This window comes from Cavia porcellus, unplaced genomic scaffold (assembly GCF_034190915.1).
Source record: "Cavia porcellus strain 051 isolate PalLab524CR breed Dunkin Hartley unplaced genomic scaffold, mCavPor4.1 scaffold_19, whole genome shotgun sequence".
NCBI lineage: Eukaryota > Metazoa > Chordata > Mammalia > Rodentia > Caviidae > Cavia > Cavia porcellus.
This window is the reverse complement of record NW_026947502.1, coordinates 15,755,607-15,773,636: the sequence shown is the minus strand read 5'-3', so window position 1 is coordinate 15,773,636 and position 18,030 is coordinate 15,755,607. Positions and strand designations below refer to the sequence as shown.

The 18,030-nt window shown below is 40.2% G+C and overlaps 1 protein-coding gene across 2 annotated transcripts in view; it reads left to right on the top strand.

Moving 5' to 3' along the window:
- Nucleotides 1–18,030, top strand: part of Atp10b (ATPase phospholipid transporting 10B (putative)) — a 306,922-nt gene that overhangs the window by 117,892 nt on the left and 171,000 nt on the right. For both annotated transcript variants that reach the window (XM_063230738.1, XM_003473343.4), the window contains one exon: nucleotides 511–578. The gene's annotated coding sequence lies outside the window, so the exon portion shown is untranslated. The remainder of the gene's footprint in view (nucleotides 1–510; nucleotides 579–18,030) is intronic.

The window sequence follows — 18,030 nt, the reverse complement described above, 5'->3', positions numbered from 1 at the left end:
GGACTACCATTTCACTCAGAACTGCAGTCTCGATGCTCCTTGCTCTTACCCTACCACTGCTGCCTACCAGCAGCTTCCAGGAATTTGCCCTCAACATGCCGTGCAGTAGAAAGAGAACTTTTCTTTCTCTACATTTTCAAGGCCGACTTTCATTGGCCTGAATCAAGTCCCAGGCCCATACCAAAACCGGTCAATGTGGCAAAGAACACGAAATATAGTGAGTGGCTGGACAAGTTTGCATTCCATGGAGCATGAAGCATTCATTTTGGGGCTCAAGGGAACATAATTTGTATTCTGGATGGTGGCAGATAAAATAGTAGACCTGATTCCCTGATTAGAATAAACTCCTCTTCATGAAACAGCTTCCGGGAAAATGTCCAGTCTGGCTTATGCAGTTTATTTAAAGCTGGAATCATCAGCTGGAATGGAAAGAGAAAAATACTTAATTTCTGCCTGATGCCAAAATGAGATGCTACACTTCGTATTTATTGTCTCTCTTTTGTCTTTCAGGCTTGCTCTGACAGAAGGATCAAGACTGATTGGTAACTCTTACTCCAACAAAAACAAGGTTGTGAATGGTGAGTAGTATTTCTTGTTACTCATTGGTTGTAGGATACGGACTCCTTACCAATGCCAAGATATTAAACTGTAATTCCTTCTTGTAAATATCAACTGACTTCACTGGTAAATAAGATGCCAAGTGTCGGGCTGGGGATTTAGCTCTGCGGCATAAGTGCCTGCCTTGCAAGCAGGCAGTCATGAGTTCGATCCCTGGTACCAATAAAAACGAAAAAAACCAAAAAAAAAAAAAAGATGCCAAGTGTCTGAATTACTTTTTCTGTATTACAGTACATATGTATTATGTATACGTATATTCTGTAACTCAACATAGGAGCTGTTAAGGTGTATATCACTTAAAATATACTCTTGACTGCAAGAAACAGAAAATGGACACTGAAAGTAGCTTAAATAATAATGTTCAAAAAGTTGTTCACTCTTGTAACAAGCAATCCTCCAGTAGAGCAGTTATATGAATGGTTACTGAGTAGGTCAATAATGTTACCAAGACTTCAATTCTGATATGTTTGGAAGGTTATCTCTTTCCCACCTCTCCTTATCTGAAAAGTCCCTCAGCAAACATCTACTCACATATATTTGCTAAAATGTGTCACAAACCTTTGTGACAAAGTACTGTGACATGGGACCCTAACCCTAACCTACCATGATTAAACCAAACACTTACTCTAAGCTCTACTTAGGAAAAGGGATGAGACCTGCCTCCCCTGATGTCCATTGTTGCATATAAAAAAGTGACTATGTGAACAAAATTAGACTTATTAGAAAGGAAAAACATGATGAATATTTATTGTGAAGGAAATCAATAGTGTGTGCTACACAGTGATATGCAAATCTCAGCAGCGTTTCTTTCAAAATGCAACTTATCTAGGTAGCTGAATTCCAAACTCTCATATGCTCTACCACTGCTGAAAAAGTAGACTCCCAGCCCTGTATAACCCTCCTCAAGTCATGGGTAAGATTAAAGAAATATTGTCCATAGAAATACTTTCAACTCTGGATATAAAACCCAAGGCATTATCATTATGGCTTAGGCAGACTATTTCTCAATTTGCATAATTATAAACTCCCCCTCAAAGAGTAAACATTGCAGCCAACTTAAAGAAAAGCAACTACAGAGCAGCATTAAATATGTATTGCTAATTTGACTTTCTAATCTGTATGAGATCTTCACAAAGACATGCACAACTCCACAGATACTGAGCGCTTAATAAACCTTCCACCTGTGTAGAAGGTGTCACCAGGAAAAGCTAAATATTAGTTCTCTTAGCTAAAGTATTTGAGTTGATGCCAAAAAATTACCTGTAGGAGTTCATTCCATTAAGATGACTCCCAAGTTTATTCTTCCGTGCATCGACTAAACCCTTGCTAGTAGATAAGGCAATTGATTTGGGCAGTCAGGTAAAGACAGCGTTTCCTCACAGTGTCTCCACTCAGTTTTAAAAGTCACCTGTGAGCTGGACACCTATGTTGACAATTATAGGAAGTGATTTAATTGGTGCAAAGGGCGTTTCCTGCCCCCCAAATCTCTCTTATTGATCTGATTCAGAAATCCACAACAATTTCTGAATTAGGCCTTGAAGTTCTCAGTTACTCTTGTAAGTATCTGAAGGAGGTGTGACATTAAACTTTTATATTCTTCAACATAAGTTTATTAGTTAATGTTGGTGAGGACTGGGACACAGTGTATACATGTGGGTATAGATAGAACGCTTCCTGGAGTTGTATAACAAATTACATCTAAAAGTACACATGTGTATCTGTAACAAGGATTTATGATACATATAAATACACCAACTCGTCCTGACAAGCAGTGCTACCTGAGCCTGTTTCTTTTATACAAACTATTTCATAACCTGCCTTTTAATCTCAACAGCACATCTCTGACAGTCTTCCTCCGTAATGGGAGTGCCCATTGCTTATTTTTACTGTTGATTAGTATTGCATCTCAGTCGTGAATGGCAATTTATTTTCCCAATCCCTGGATCTGCCTGTGAGGCCTTGGCCTACTCCCGAAAGGAAAGGTTAAAAGGCAGGAGGAAGAAATGCAGACAAAGCATAGCAACAAAATAAGGGATCTGCTGTTAACACAGGCAGTCGGCATATGTTTCTGTGTTTACGTAAAATACTGTCTATCTGTCCTTGAGTTACCCTGTAAACTCACTGTGTGAGGGAGCAAATTGTGGTTTTGGGGGTTGTTTTCATTCATCAGTATGTAGTGAGTGCCAAACATATTTCCATAACAATGCATATATATTTGGGGGTAAAAAAATTGAATAAATTATGCAGACACTCTTTCATGAGGGAATGGGATTTAAAGGTTCCTAACAAGTGGAGTTGCTAAGGATTCTGTTCTCTTCCTAATCTTCTTACCCAATCCCCAGGATCCTTTTATCTTTTTTATTTATTTTAAAATTTTACTTCGCTTTCTAAACAACATGAGGTCCTGCAAGTCTATGGAAACCAAAATCAAGTTATACATAGAAATATGACTTTATTCTAAATTCTACCAATTTTAATCCATCCATGGACAGGCTCTATAGTGTTGTGCCAGTTTGTGTTGCTATAAAACACACTGGATAAGTAAGAGGGCTCTCTCTCTCTCTCTCTCTCTCGCTCTCTCTCTCTCTCTCTCTCTCTTTCTCTCTCTTTCTCTGTCTCTCTTTCCATTAAAGGTATTTATTTGCCTTTTATATTTACAAAGCTATTTCCTACCCTATAAATGAGTGCTTTATCTAAGTTTTTTTTTAAATTCCTATAATCTTTCCCAGACCATTTAGAGTTATTTACAGCTTTCTAACTCACTCCTATACCCATCACAGAATGACTGTCCCAGAGTCTCCTGGACTCCAAGCAGCACTGACTTTGAAATCTTTCTTACAACTGGACAAGGGAAGAGAGATTGTTGAAGGCATTTCAAATGAGGTCTCTGAACAACAGCATCCTAGTAGCTCCTTAGAAACTCAGAAGCCAGGACCCACCTGAGACTGACCTAAGAGCCAGAATACATATTTTCTCAAGATCACTGAGTATTTGGTTAGTATCCTATAGATTCTAAAGGGTAGTTCCTTGGGATCATTCATTCTGATATCTTCTTATATCCAAAATATATCTTTGCTTTTAACTGGCAAAATGATGCATATTGCAAAAGAAGAGAAATAGTAAATAAATGTGTTATTCAGCAGCTCCCACCATTATTGAATTAAACAAAGACAGCTTTGTATATGGATTTGAAGGAAATGTTTTCTTATTAAAAACATTTATTTACTCTCTACAAAATGTCATTGCTTTTATAGAAGTTTCCCTTTCATTACTTTGCTCAAAATAGAATTTACTCAAAATGGCGCAATCATGGTAAAAAAGAGAAATGACATTGCCAGTCTCTTTTCTGGGTGAGTCTCCTCATCACGGGTCCAGTTTACTCAGGCGCTGGGTCACCCTTCCCCAGAGCACAATCTGTTCTCAAGACAACATAGGGTATCACCCACTGTTATATACACTCACAGATTTGTCCTAGTAAGTTATATGCCTCTCTTACCATGGAAAAAAGACTTGGTATCCTGTTAGAGGAAATTGCTCTTGAAGATGAATGAAAAGACAAGACATATTGATTAAATGATGGGTTGTAATTAAATTTCATCTCAGCAGCAGATAGCTTTTCTAAAGCTCTCTGTTAAGAGGGATTCTGAACCTACAAATGCAAATTAAAGCCACAATGAAGTATCACCCTACATGTTAGAATGACCGTTATCAAAAATACAAAAGATAAGTGTTGGCAAGGATGTAAAAGCCCTTGAACACTGTTGGTAGGAAGGTAATTAGTAGAGCCATTATGGATAACATTAGCCAAGTTCCTCAAAAAATTCAAAATAGGACTACTGCATAATCCAGTAATTCCCTTTCTAAGGAAACATATTCAAGTGTCAGAGACAGCAGCACCTCCATGTCCACTGCAGCGCTATCCCCAGGTACCAAGACATGGAATCAGCCTCAGTGTCCATCATCAGGAAGCGGACAAAGAAAACAGGGTGTGTGTGTGAGTGTATGGGCTCTCATGCATGCATATGTGTGTGCAGTGGAGTACTATTTGTCCTTTAAAAAGAGCATCCAGTCATTTATAAGGACAATATGTTGTGTGAAATAAGATAGGAACAGAACAATAATACTGTATGATCTCACTTAGATGTGGAGACTACACTGGTGAGCTCACAGAAGCCAAGTGTGGAATGGTGGTTACTGGGAATGTAGGAGTCTGGGGGAAATGTCAGTCAAAGGACAGAGTTCAGTTAGAGGAAGACTGGGTTCAAGAGATGTGTTGTACAACACAGTGACTGTAGTTAACAAAATGGAAAATCATTAACAGTAAACTTGAAGCATCAAATTTATAGTTACTCTCAAAAATTCCAGTAAGACAATGCATATGCTCATTAGCTTTACTGAGCCCTTCCAAAATGTATACATATTTCAAAACAGCATAGTATGCATGGTAATAATATACTATTTTAGTTTGCCAATTAAAATAAATAGTCCTGAAAAGGTAAAAATATTTTGCAATCAGTGATAGCCATCATGTATACAGGAGGACGTGAACACACGTCTGCTGTATAATGACATACCAATTTCATACTAGTAGATAGTAAACCCCTATGTGTCCTGTGTTCATGCTATATTAGTTATCTGTTTATTACTATATAGCAAGGTGCCTATAATGTGGCTATTGAAGAGAATAATTTTTCTTATTTCATCATTGCTGTGGGCAAGAATCTTTGAGCAGCTAACCTCTCTTCTCTGTCTCAGGGTTTCTCAAGGACATAAGGGAAATATCAGCTGAGACTGTGATCCCTGCCCCTCCCCCTTCCCCTTCCCCCTCCCTATCGCTTCCTCTCCCCTCCCTCTTTCCTTCCTCTCCCCTACCCCCTCCCACTTTCTGTCTCCCTCCTCCTCTCCCTCCCCCTCATTTTCCATCTCCCTCTCCCTTCCTGCTTAGCTAGGAAAGAATCCATTCCCAACCTCACTCTCATGATTACAAGTCACATTCAGTTCCTCATGGACTGTGGCACTGAGGTCTCAGTTCCTCACTGACCATTGTCCAGACTCTGTCCTCAACACCTGCCAGGTCTTCTTCTCCCTTATATGCAAGAGCATTGAGATCAAACCTGAGGAAGAGAGAAGCCTTAGTCTTTTGTAACTAAAGATGGGAAGACATCTCATCATTATTGCTTAAGGTGTGCATTGGATGTAAGTCACTGTGTCCACCCAAGGGACCAGGCTGACACATTGGCTTGAGTCCTAGGCGGTAGAAATTTGGGGGTGCCATTCTACAAGCTCCCTGCCACACTGAGTTTATTCCCTATTATCTTCACCATGACCCCTATGGTGCATGCTATCATTATCTCATTTTTACAAGTGATGAATCAGGCAGAGTAAAAGAACAGTTTTCGACTGACACAGCTAATCAAAGTAGAGCTGGGACTTAGACATGGGTCCGCCTAACTTTACCTTTAAAGTTGATATGATTACCCCTATACTTCATTCCTCTTTAGAGTTATTCTATAAAATAGTTTTCACTTTACAGAATAACACAGACAGAAAACACAAGTCTTCGAAATATTGTCACAGTCAGTGCCTTGCCTTAGCAAAGCTGTTCAGAATATATATTATGTGCATACGTATTTATAAAGTGCATCTTAAACTGTAAATGTGTACTAAACGTACTTTTTGAATGAAAGTGATTACAAATAGAAGTTCTTTTATTTACATAACAATGGGTTGTCTTGCCCTCTCCTGAGGTCATTCACACTTTCGAGCCTACTGAGCTGATGCTGTCCATCTGTGACAGCCGCTGGCCCATGACTCCCCAGTGGACAATCGAGTGCATTGGGTGGAAATGGAATTTAAGCTTCTGCCACCCATTTACTAAACTTGAGAGGGAACCCTGGCTGTCGCCTCCTCCGTATTGTATTGCTCTATCAAGGGTACAAACTAAAGGAGCAGAGTTTGGGCAATGCTTCCTCCTATTCCTGGCCTGAGGTCTCTTGAGGAAGGACCCAGCAGGGCGGGAGCAGCCGAAGCCTTGGAGCTGTGAGACTCACTGCAGGACGGAGAATGCCTTTCCGTGCTGCCTTGTGGCTCTGATTGAAGGATAGAGTGCGGGGACTGTTTCCAAGCAAGGCTCTCTATTTTATAAAGAGCCGTTATTTGTTTTAAAGTATTTAAACGTGTGTTTTATATAGGTAATCTGTGTTTATGATAAAAAGGTGTAAAACATTATGGATATTCAGTAAAAATTAAGCTCTCTACAGAACCCATCTTAAAAACTCTTCACCTTCCTCCTCTAAAGCAATCTGTGAAAATTTGTATCCATACACATAAGCATCAAGATGTCTTCTTTTTCATAGCTTAAACAGTTCCCCCACACTCTGTACCTTGCTTTTATTCACTTATTTCTCGCAGATGATGTTACATTAATACAATGCTTCACCTACTCGCTTAATAGCCATGTGACTCTGTCTCAGAGTGTGCAATATTTATACAATCAGTCCTCTATTGATGAATATTTAGATTGACATATAATTCTGCAGTAAATATATCCTTTAGAGAATGGTTTTTGGAAATTGTTAATGTCCATGATTTTTTTTAAGTCACGTGAGTCTCATAGTCATTGATGGGACCAGCCTAGGGGAGCAACCTTAGGTAATGGACATATGAACGCCCTGCGCATCTCCCCTTATTCCAATACTTTGCTCCTTAGTTGAACACACCCCGCCCCCGCAGACTACTAAGTGAGAAAATACGCAACTTTCCTGGAAGGTTAGAGAAATTAAATTTCCATTTTCCATCTTTGGATTTCTCAATGTACTTGAGGGAAACAGTTATAAAAATTTTGCCAGCTTTTATCCAAAATGGCACATGTGTCCTTGAGCAGTGGCAGCAACATGAGATGGTGGGGCAAACTTGTTTTGGTGGTTTCCAAACCAAGACACAATCCCCAGAAAAGGCGAGAGAAGTGGATGCGGCCAGACACAGGCCACAGGCCCCTGTGCAGGAGTATCCAAGCATGCCCTGCAGCACAGGCCCTTTCCAGCTCTGAATCCTCTTTCTGCCTGCTGCTCTGTTCTGTGGACTGGATGACCCCGCAGATCCCATCAGCTCAAGCTTTCCCAGTCTTTGTGTTTAAGGGCATGAGTTCTGGCTCAGGTACTTGCCTTTAGTTTGACCCCTGTCCTGTGAGATGACTTAGAGGTCACGCATGTGGAAATTTGTTCTTCTTCTTGCCTTCTGGCTGGCTGTCAGCAGGAGTAATTAACAGCTGCCCAATTGAAATGCCTTCTAGAACATATAGCCTTCTGGCCATGGTGACAAACACACACATTGAAACTTTAGCCTTGGGTGCTGACCAGGAAAATTTTTTCAAGTATGGATTTTTCAAGTGTGCATTTTTCAAGTGTTAGAAGCATGGAGCTGACTGGGCTGACTGAGTATTTCTCTTGCATTAAGTGGCACAGAAAAAAAACCCATATAATAACAACCACAGCCGTAGCATAGGCTACCTTTGAGTGCCTATTTTCTCCCGCAGTCTTTATGAGACACATAGCATGGCAACTGGGACTGGAGTTAGAACAAAACCAAAATATGTCCCATATTTTATCCTTTAAGCTCCCTAGTAAACCTCAGAGGTTAAACAATACCGGAAGTGACATTAAACTATAAAAACCAAGAAATCAAGAAAGTATCAAATTAAAATCAGGCAGCAAGACTTACACTGATTAAATCTGCATTCCCAAACTTTGCTTAATTGTACTTTCAAATATCTCTGCATAAGCTTGGTGTGAGGTCTACCAGTGGTAGATACTGGCTCCTTCTAGCCCCCTGGCATGGGTTTTTTGTTATTATCTGTTTGTGTTTTGTTTTTACAAAATGCATACACATATGGCCTGGGACTACCCAACCAAGACAAAGGCCCTGAGTCTGACAGATAATTGCAAACATGGCCTATGACTTCTGCATGCTGCTCTACCTCACAGAAAGGGCTGTGTTCAGAGGAGGTAACAAACTTCACTTCTGCTGCCCTGATTCAGAAGATGCATCTGAATCTCTACAGGTGCCTGGTAGGTCCAGAGAGCTAGTGATGCCAGCACAAAGTAAGATGCCAGCAGCATAATTGCCTCCCATAGGCTAGCTCTATTCATGGCTCACAGTTCCTAGCTGAGAGAGGAGGGCTATACAACCCTGAGACACTGTGAGATTGTTGACTGTGAGTAAAAGCAGGACAGAGAAGGGAGGCTTCCTGCAGAAAACAAAGGAGGCCTTTGCCCTCCACAAAAAGAAAAAAGCAGACACAGATGGAGCCTGAATTTAGGTGTGTATTACTTATAAAATTGAACACCTAGCAAAAAAACACAGCTTAGATTTGCATTTTGGTCCCCAACCTGAAATTAAGCAATCTAAACAAGTTTTTTGTGGACTGACTCTCCTGCCTGCTTGCTAAGGTAGACAATCTTCTCAGGAAAACAAAGAATGGCCCAGGACTGTGCTGAAGAGGTGGGGCACAGTTAATAGAGCTATGCTTTACAGATAGGGTATCTCTTTGAAGTCTCACAGTACACTCATTTTACACATGTGGAATAGCCAGGCAGATAGAGATCTGCCTACAGACATGCAGCAACCTGGTAGAAGAAAGAAAACCAGAACTCTGATATCTCTGCTCCTACTGCACATTTGGAGTTGAGCTTCTCCTCCAGGGGAAAAGTGAGCATGCTTGCAGGGCCTTTCACAGCCAGTACAGGCGAAGAAGCACTCAGACCTCATTAGCTGTCATTACATTGCTGAGCCTTTGGGTCACTCTTCCTACAGGGCAGAACTGAAGACCAGTGTCATTAACTTTGTATGTGTACTTCCTGGGGTTCTACTGCGACATTGCTAATGAACCACAGCAGAGAAAAACATCATCCTCAATTACAGCCCTTTAGGCAAGTCTGCTGCATTTTTCCACCTGCAGAGGAAAACACTACCCAGAGAGTCTATATCTGAATGAAAAGAGGAGAAAATGTTTGACCTATGATAATTCCATAAAAGCGCATATGTGTCTTTATAATGGCAAATAGCCTAACAGCCTTCAGAACCACTATATTTCTGTGTTGTAAAGTAGCTTTCATTTTTGCTAATGTAAACAGTATGCTTCAACCTGGATAGATTCTACAATTGTATACCAAAAGAGCCGGGAGGTCAGGCTGCATGAATTAGGGACATTTTGTGACCTACTTGCTGGAGCAAAAGTGGTGTCCTGAAACTCTCCCATCCAGAATTTGGCACACACTGCTGAAGAATAAACAATAGCAGAATGGGCAAGAGTCGGGGAGAATGGGGTTCGGGGCCTAGATCTGCCACTTTCTAGCTGTGTGACACTAAAAAAAGATGACTTATTCCAAGTTTATAATTATTCAGCAGACTTAGCAGAGGATGCATGAATGTACTCAACAGATTGTATTTCATTGAATGAAGGAGCATTCTTGGTAGTAGTGTAGTAGGATCATTTTAATAGAACTGGAAATGACCGCAGAAATCTCATCCACAGGCTCTTAAATCTGGTTGAGCATTACACTCACAGGACATGTTCCCCAAAAATGGCTGCAACCCAGACTTTGTGCCTATGCAACCTGTTCCATGCTTTCTTATCCCATTCCTTTGATAACTAATTATAAAATCTTTTGAGGGCTAAAGTTTGGTGCTTCTATTCACCAAAACTACAAATAGTATTCCAAATCTGAGTCTAGGAACCAAGCTTCTGTATTTTTCAAAGTTCCTCGGGTGATTCTTAAGCAATCAGATTAGTAACAATCATTAGGGTGATGTTGAGGAGACACTGATCTGAGCTCTAGAGAGCTCTGAGAAATTTGCAGTCCACAGAACAGCGCTTGTTATCAAATAATAGTAATAACAAGGACAGAAAATATGCACACTGGTTTTTCTGATTTCCAGTCTAATAACTTTCTCAGTGAATCAGCACAACAAAATTAAGAGGACAGAAGCATTTGTCTTAACTGTAGACCAGACAATCTTCATGTTTTAGCAACTGTTTAGAGCCACCAACAGATTTCTCCCTCTAGACTTATCCTGTGGTGTTGAGTGAGAATGGCAGGCCCAGGGACTTGGTATCTGTCTGAGTGTTAAAGCTTTGCTGCATTACTCACAGAGTGCTGACATTTTAGGACTCAAGACCACAACCTCAGCATCCCAGTCACATCCCAAAGACATGACCCCCAGACACAATATGATACTCCAGTACCGAGAGGAAATAAAAAGATCAGAAGAGTAAACCTATCCCACGACCTCACCAAGAAGAGTGTACATTGCAGTCATAACCTGAGGTTGCTATTAGGCAGGGCTTGTGGAAAAGGGAAATTCTCAGTTATTCTCAATTAGTAGAAATGTACCTCAGTTCACAAACTTATTTCTTTCCATGATTGTGGATGCAAAATGAATCGGATGAGAACAAAATCAAATTCAATGTCTAGGCTCAGTGTGGGCCTTATAAGGAAATTTGTTAATTCACATGCAATTCAGTTTACAACCAGAATCATGGAAACAATGAAATTTGAGAACTGGGGTACCACAGTGTAGCCATGATGGAAAACAGCATAAAGGTTCATCAAGCTGCAAACATGACCCAGAAATCTCACTTCTAGATTTGAAATTTGAAACCGGAATCTCAAAGACATATACCTGCACTCCCTTGTTCAGTGCTGAACTATTCATACTAGTCGATTTATGGAATTAGTCTAAGTGTTCATCAACAAATGGACAAATAAACTGTGAGACAGGGAAATAGATTGATAAGCAATGCAATACTACTCAGTTTTGAAAAATCCACATCATTTTCTTACAACATAGATGGAATAGAAGGACATTACGTGGTATGATAAAAAATATGGTGATAGTTAAATTATTAAGAAATGTATCACCGTAAGAGATCATCATCACTAATCCCTTTAAAAATATTCCCCCTTTCTTCAAAGATATTTATCCCGTTCTCCTTACACTTTCTGAAGTAGTTCTAAAAATCATCTTGAGTGAGTACTTTTGATTGCACTGTAGTAGCTACTTCAATGTCCTGAATTAACAATGTTTACCTTTCATGGTCATTTTGATGTTGAAAGGAGCCAGAAGCTGCACAGTGCCAAATCTGATGACTAAGTTGGAAGAGGCCACACTGCAATGGATTTACAAGGCTTCCTTTCCATTGCATGGTACTCAGTAGCAGCATTCACCTTATTTTTTTTATCACACCTCTTATAGACACAAACGAGGACTTCCAAAACGGCCTCAGAAAGTGGCAAGAATCATGGGATAAGTATCCAAGTTCTGGGGGTAGTCTTTTACTGTAGCACATTCTGTTTTTTAAACCTTCATTGGATATTTCAATTACCCTTTGTGTGCTAAATGAATTAAGCCAGACACAGAAAATACCTCATGTTCTCATTTATTATGTAGGAGTTGAAACAATCAAACTGAAAAGAAGCAGAGAACTTGGTGTGTGGCAAGCTCATAATGTTAGAACTCTGGGAGCCTGAGGCAGGAGGATCAGAAGTTCAAGAATAGTGTGGGCAACTCGGCAAGACCTTGTCTCAAAATTAAAAATTCAAGAATATGGCACAATGTGGAGACCCTGGGTTCACTTCCCAGTACTGAAAGAAGGGAGGAAGGAGAAAGAAGAGGAGGAGGAGAGGAGGGGGAAATGGACAGAGTAGAATGGTAAAAAGTAGTATAATGCTAGAAGGAGTAGAGGGAATGAGGAGATGCTGATCAAAGGGTACACTACAGTTACTCAACTAGGCAGGAAGAGAAAGCTTTTTTAAGATTTATTACACATCCATATTAATAGAATAATGTTCTGTACATTTCAAAACCACTAAGAATAAATTTTTAACTTTATCACGACAAAATGATAAACATTTGAGACGTTAATTAACTTGATTTATTTTTATTGATTGCTTTTGTTTATTGCCATCATAGGGATGAGGAGATACAAGCTTGTGGGGGGGAGGATACCTGTCCAAGAGGAGCCTAAAGACACATAAAACATCAGATAGAAGAATCCTACCTTTACTGGGGAGGAAAAATTATTTGCAAGAAGTTCCATAGCTGTTGGCAGTGACTTTTCCTTTAAGTAATAGCATTTTCATTGCTCTCAAAACTTCCCTATGTTCTACTCTTCTTTGTTCTAAAATAAAGATCATAATGTGTGCCCACTTCACAAAGTCATGAAGACTACATGATTTAATGTGCATACAGCACTTAAAAAATGAATGCATCAAAATGGTTCATTAAATGTTAGATATTATTATTATTAAACTGTGGACTTGGTTTTTATAGCAGTAAAATTTATTCAAGTCTACAACTGAAAAAGCTAAATGATTCAGTTGAGTACTTTTACACATAATAATATTATAGTTATATAACATTAGCCTTTTAGGGCTTTAGATACCATGTTAGCTTTCTAGTACATCTGACAAATTACCGTAACCTTCACGGTTTAAAGCAGTACCCATTGATTAAGTCACAGTTTCTATAGTCCGAAAGTCCATGAAGGCATGATTGAGTTCTCTGCTCAGGGTCTTACAAGGCTAAAATCAGTTCACCCACTGGAATGATCCTTTTCAGAGGATCTGGGAAGCATGTACTTCTGAGTCTTTTCACGTTGTTGGCCAAGCTTTGGTCCTCATAGTTTTACCAATCAAAGTTCTCATTTCCTTGCTGTTAGAGCTGGGAATATTCTCTAGAGGCCATTGGCAATTTTTGCCATCTAGGTATATCCGTCTGTCCATCCTTCCATCTGCAATGCCAGAGATGGAACAATCTTTCTCATGCTTCAAACCTTCCTTGCTAGGAACAGTCCTGGGATGGGCTCGCCATGTTAGTCAGACTCTTCCAGATTAACCACTTGACCTTATGGTCAGCTGAATTGGGACCTTACATCCATCTCGTAAACTTGTCCCCACAGTACCTAGAACAATAATGTGAAAGGACAGGAATCGTGGGGATAATCTTGGATTCTTCCCACCACAGATTCCTTTCCTCATCTACTCTGGCTACAAAGCAAGATGGGGCAGAGCAAATGGACAACATAAAGACTATAGTTGATAATACTGTATAGTATTAAATTTCCTAAGATTTAGGTATTCCTACCACACCCGTATGTAAAGGTAACTATGTGAACTGATGCATGTATTTGCTTGACTATAGTAGCACCTCACTATGCGTATGTACATCAAGACATGTAATGCATCTTAACTGTAAGCAATAAACCCAAGTCCATGTATTTGTAAAAAATATGGGATAGAAAAATGAGTGACTGACTTTTTATGCATAGTTGTTAAACTAATTCTTTAAAGATTATCCCATTGTTTTATAAGCATGCCCCATGTGTAGAACAGCCCAGTACACAGCAAGAATGAGAATTACATAGCACAGATGAGGATTATGCATGCTAATGTACTATATTATCAATCACACTTAAGAATAGTGCTATCCTCCCTCAACTATGGCAGTAAGTTACTTAACCTTTTTATGTGTGTCTCATGGCTGCAAAAGGAAGAAGTGATTGTTTGCCTTGTAGGCCTGAGTTGAGAGCATAAGGCTGTGTTTTACAGAAGTGATCAAGCTGTCATTTCTTGTAAGCTTACCATGTACATATATACGTGTCCTTCTGAGGACTCAGTGGTATAATTGAAGGTTTGGGGCTTCCAAAACATAGGGATTGGAGCCATGATTCGATCCCAGTTCTATCTACATCAGTAAGCTTATTAACTGATCAGAGCTCAGACACTAGGATAGTAACAAAAAGGATTGATTGCAGTGAAGTATTTATCCAGTATTTCTTTCACCCCATTTAAAGTGAGTATGTAAATACTGGCTCTTTCTAAAACTTCAGGCATTTAAGTAATAATTTCATGATCTGCACCCAGACTGTCTCTTCTCTGATTTTCTCAGTATTTTTTTAAATGGACTTTTTTGTTATCCATGCAATCATGGTTTTGAAGGGCTAGTTTCATTCATTCTAAGATCATGTTAAAATGCATGCTTAGCTGTTAAATACAAAAGTGTATTGACCAGTTACCACATGTACCATATGGGCAGTGCCACAGCAAGGAGGAAAAGACCCACAATAAATAAAAAACAGTATTGTTTGAGGTCTCTGAGACAGTAAATGAAGAAGAACTCATATTCTATATAATTTTGTGGGGGTTTTTTTGAGAAAGTACCTTGGAATTGAATTAATGTGATTTTTAAATCTAAGGAATAGGGGAAGAAAATGTGCTTAGTTAAAACTAAATGAAAATATGCCAGGGCCAGCCCTCACACTCAAACTATTGTGATTCCAAGACTATGTTTTTCACTAATGCAAGGGGAGGTGGGGGGCAGTGAGTAGGCCAGTGAGGAGGGAAGAGTGAGAAGAGAGTGAGGAAAGACAAATGCAAAATAAGTATGACATGAATGCACATCCAGAGACACAGGGAGAGGGAGAGAGGGAAAGAGGAAGAAGGAGAGAAAGAGAGAGGAGGGAGAGAATGAATACACAGGAGGATAAAGGCTTGAGGAGGCTTTAGAGAGTACTTAAGTGATTATAAATATTTATCATCATCCTATTCTTGGGTTCCATTTGGCTATAAAAATGCAGCTCCTTGTATATTGGTTAGCTGACTGACAATTCTTCAGCTGTTCTTTTAAACCCTTAGAGCTCCACTGCGAATTCAGCTGCCATGGCTGCCTCCTAGGTCAAAACAATGAGTGGGCCAGCCTGCTCATCATCGGAGCAGTCTGACTCCAGCACCTCAGTCATCAGGCTAGGATCCCTAGCTCCGAGCCTGCTTCTGGTCTGTAATGCAGCAGTCCTAACCGCATCATGGCAGTCACCTGAAAATGATACTGAACATAAGAAAGAGACAGTTTATTTTCTACTGTCCACTCCTTGCTAAATGGATCTCAGGAGGTGGCTTGGATGCAGCATTCACTTTTACAATTAGAATTACATTTTTGGGCTTTGCCATTTCCTGTCTCAAGAAGCCCAGCCCAGAAGCACTGCCTACTCAGTACCTAGGGAAGAGCACTTTCATTCTATATTTTAATTAGGCCCTGACATCTGGTGCAGACTATGAGCACTTATTTGCACACCTGCGGGCTGTTGGCTGTAAAGCAGCCCAGCCTATGTGGCGATTACATGCACAGGTGGAGACCGCAGTCATTTAATTTAATAGACCAATTGTGTGGGCCTTGTGGATGGTGCTACACTTGTGAAATGTGGACCCTGCCTCAGTTCCAGGTGCTCCGCACTGCACCTTATGTAAGAACATACATTTCACCTCTTCTGTCGATCTTCAGAACAAATACAGTCAGGACAGAAGCCTGGCAACAGAGCAACCTTTGGAAGTTTCACCAGAGAGGGAAGCGAGATGGGGCTCTGGGAAGGATCTGAATCTGTGAAGATAATGAAATGAATTGAATGTCATCGTCTCTTCTCCATTAACAAGTATGCGGTGCACAGCTCTCACCTAACCTGATGAAACCCTGCCTTTCATTGCATGGCAGGAGGTGAACATCCGGTCGGAGTGGGACGCAAACGTGCAGGGGATGGGAGGAGTGGCCTTGTTACATTGTGTTTCTGGGACACTGGGCAGGACCTCTCACTTTCCCACCCCTGTAGTGCCAGCTCAAGATTCAACTCCTGTTTGATGGTGTCTTGCCTCTCACATCTGTTTCTGTTTCCCCCTGCAGCCCTAACGCCTTCCACACTACTCAATATACTACATCACATATAGTTTATATGCTTAATATACTATGCCAGATATAGCTTATGTGTACATGGAAAGAAAGAACTAAAGTTAAGCCAGAAGCTCTGAGGCTCTGTTTTCCTGAGTGTGTCCTTCTGGTTGTCCTCTAAGCTTTGGACCCAGCCCATGTAACTTGCTGCAAAGCTCCACTTGTCCATATGTCCAATGGTTATAAAAGCGGGATGCTCTTAGTTGGTTTATTCCCTAATTATCTTGCATGCCTGTGGGATCCCAGATGACTTCAAAGTCAGGCAAATGTAGGCTCCAATTCTAATATCACCATGTAGCAGTGCTGTGAGCTCAGACAAGTTGCTCTACCTTCCGAAGCACAGTTTCTTCGTTTATTAAAGGGAGACCAAATACTTCTCTTTGCCTCTGCTTGTGAATTAAAATATAGGTAGGCATTAAGCACAGAGAGTGACATATTAGAAGTGTTCATTCTAAGACTGCTCCTTCTATGCATCACTCAAAGCTGGACTTCACATGCCTAAATACCTCCAGGGGGGAAAATGAAAACTTGAAGGTGAGAATATTGCCCAAAAGAGCCCCGGGAGCCTCAGACTTTTCAAATAAGATTGGGAAGTCCCCTGGGGACAGAGTAAGGGCAGGTGTCAGATTCCAGCCGCCTTTCACCAAGATCTGGATAAATGTGTTTGTAGGAAATAGCACCATTTTTTTTTTTTTTTACCTACAAGGCAACTGCAGCAAAATGAGACTACAGACAATGTAATATATTTTTCATAGCATTAAATTTAATTCACTTATGGTCCATCATTCATTCTAAGATCACATCCCTCCTGATGTTTTATCAGAACAAAACATAATGAGACTGAAAGTGGCTTTGTTATATTCATGTCGCTTTTTTCAGGGCCTTTTATTGGGGCAATAAAAACTTGACAATCCTAAATTCAGCTCCCAAAATTCCATTAGGAATTTTACTATATAACGCACAATTATGGGAACTTTGGTATGGAGGTGAAATTTTTCTTGTTTTGCTAATGGGGAAATTAGAAATAATTTCAGTACCATTTATCCATTGATGATATATATTTGGGCATATCCAGTAATCAAGGACTTGGGGGGGGGGGAGGAGATTCTATCATTCAGCAACAGGTACATAATTTAAAAACCAATCATATCTCCTTTCACTCAAATACCAAGGCTACTCTTATTTATAATATTTGTAAAGTGCCTGTGAGTAGTAAGTGGAGGGGGGTCCTTATGTCCAGAGGACAGTAAGGTACAGTATTCAGATCACCTCATTTGTCTAAAATAAGAGAAAAAATCATTGCTCAAACTCTCAAAGTTCAGAATTTGAAAACTATACTGTCAAACCAGTGGCAAACTCTGTTGCCTAAGGATGCAGCTCTTAGAACACGGTAAATTGCTTAAGACAGGGCCTCACCCCTCTGAGTGTGCCCTTAGGCCCTGTGGGTTTGGCTAACATGCCGCCTCTGTGCAAGTAACTGTGATGAAAGTGTCTGTGGTTGTCGAATCACTCCAGCATTTCTGTTCACAAGCAAATCCTGGAGTGTAGCCAGATCAAAAGCGAGAGCTGAGTTACATATTCAAACAGGCAACAGAACTTTGAAAAGCATTCAATATTCATATTTCTTCTCTGGAGGAA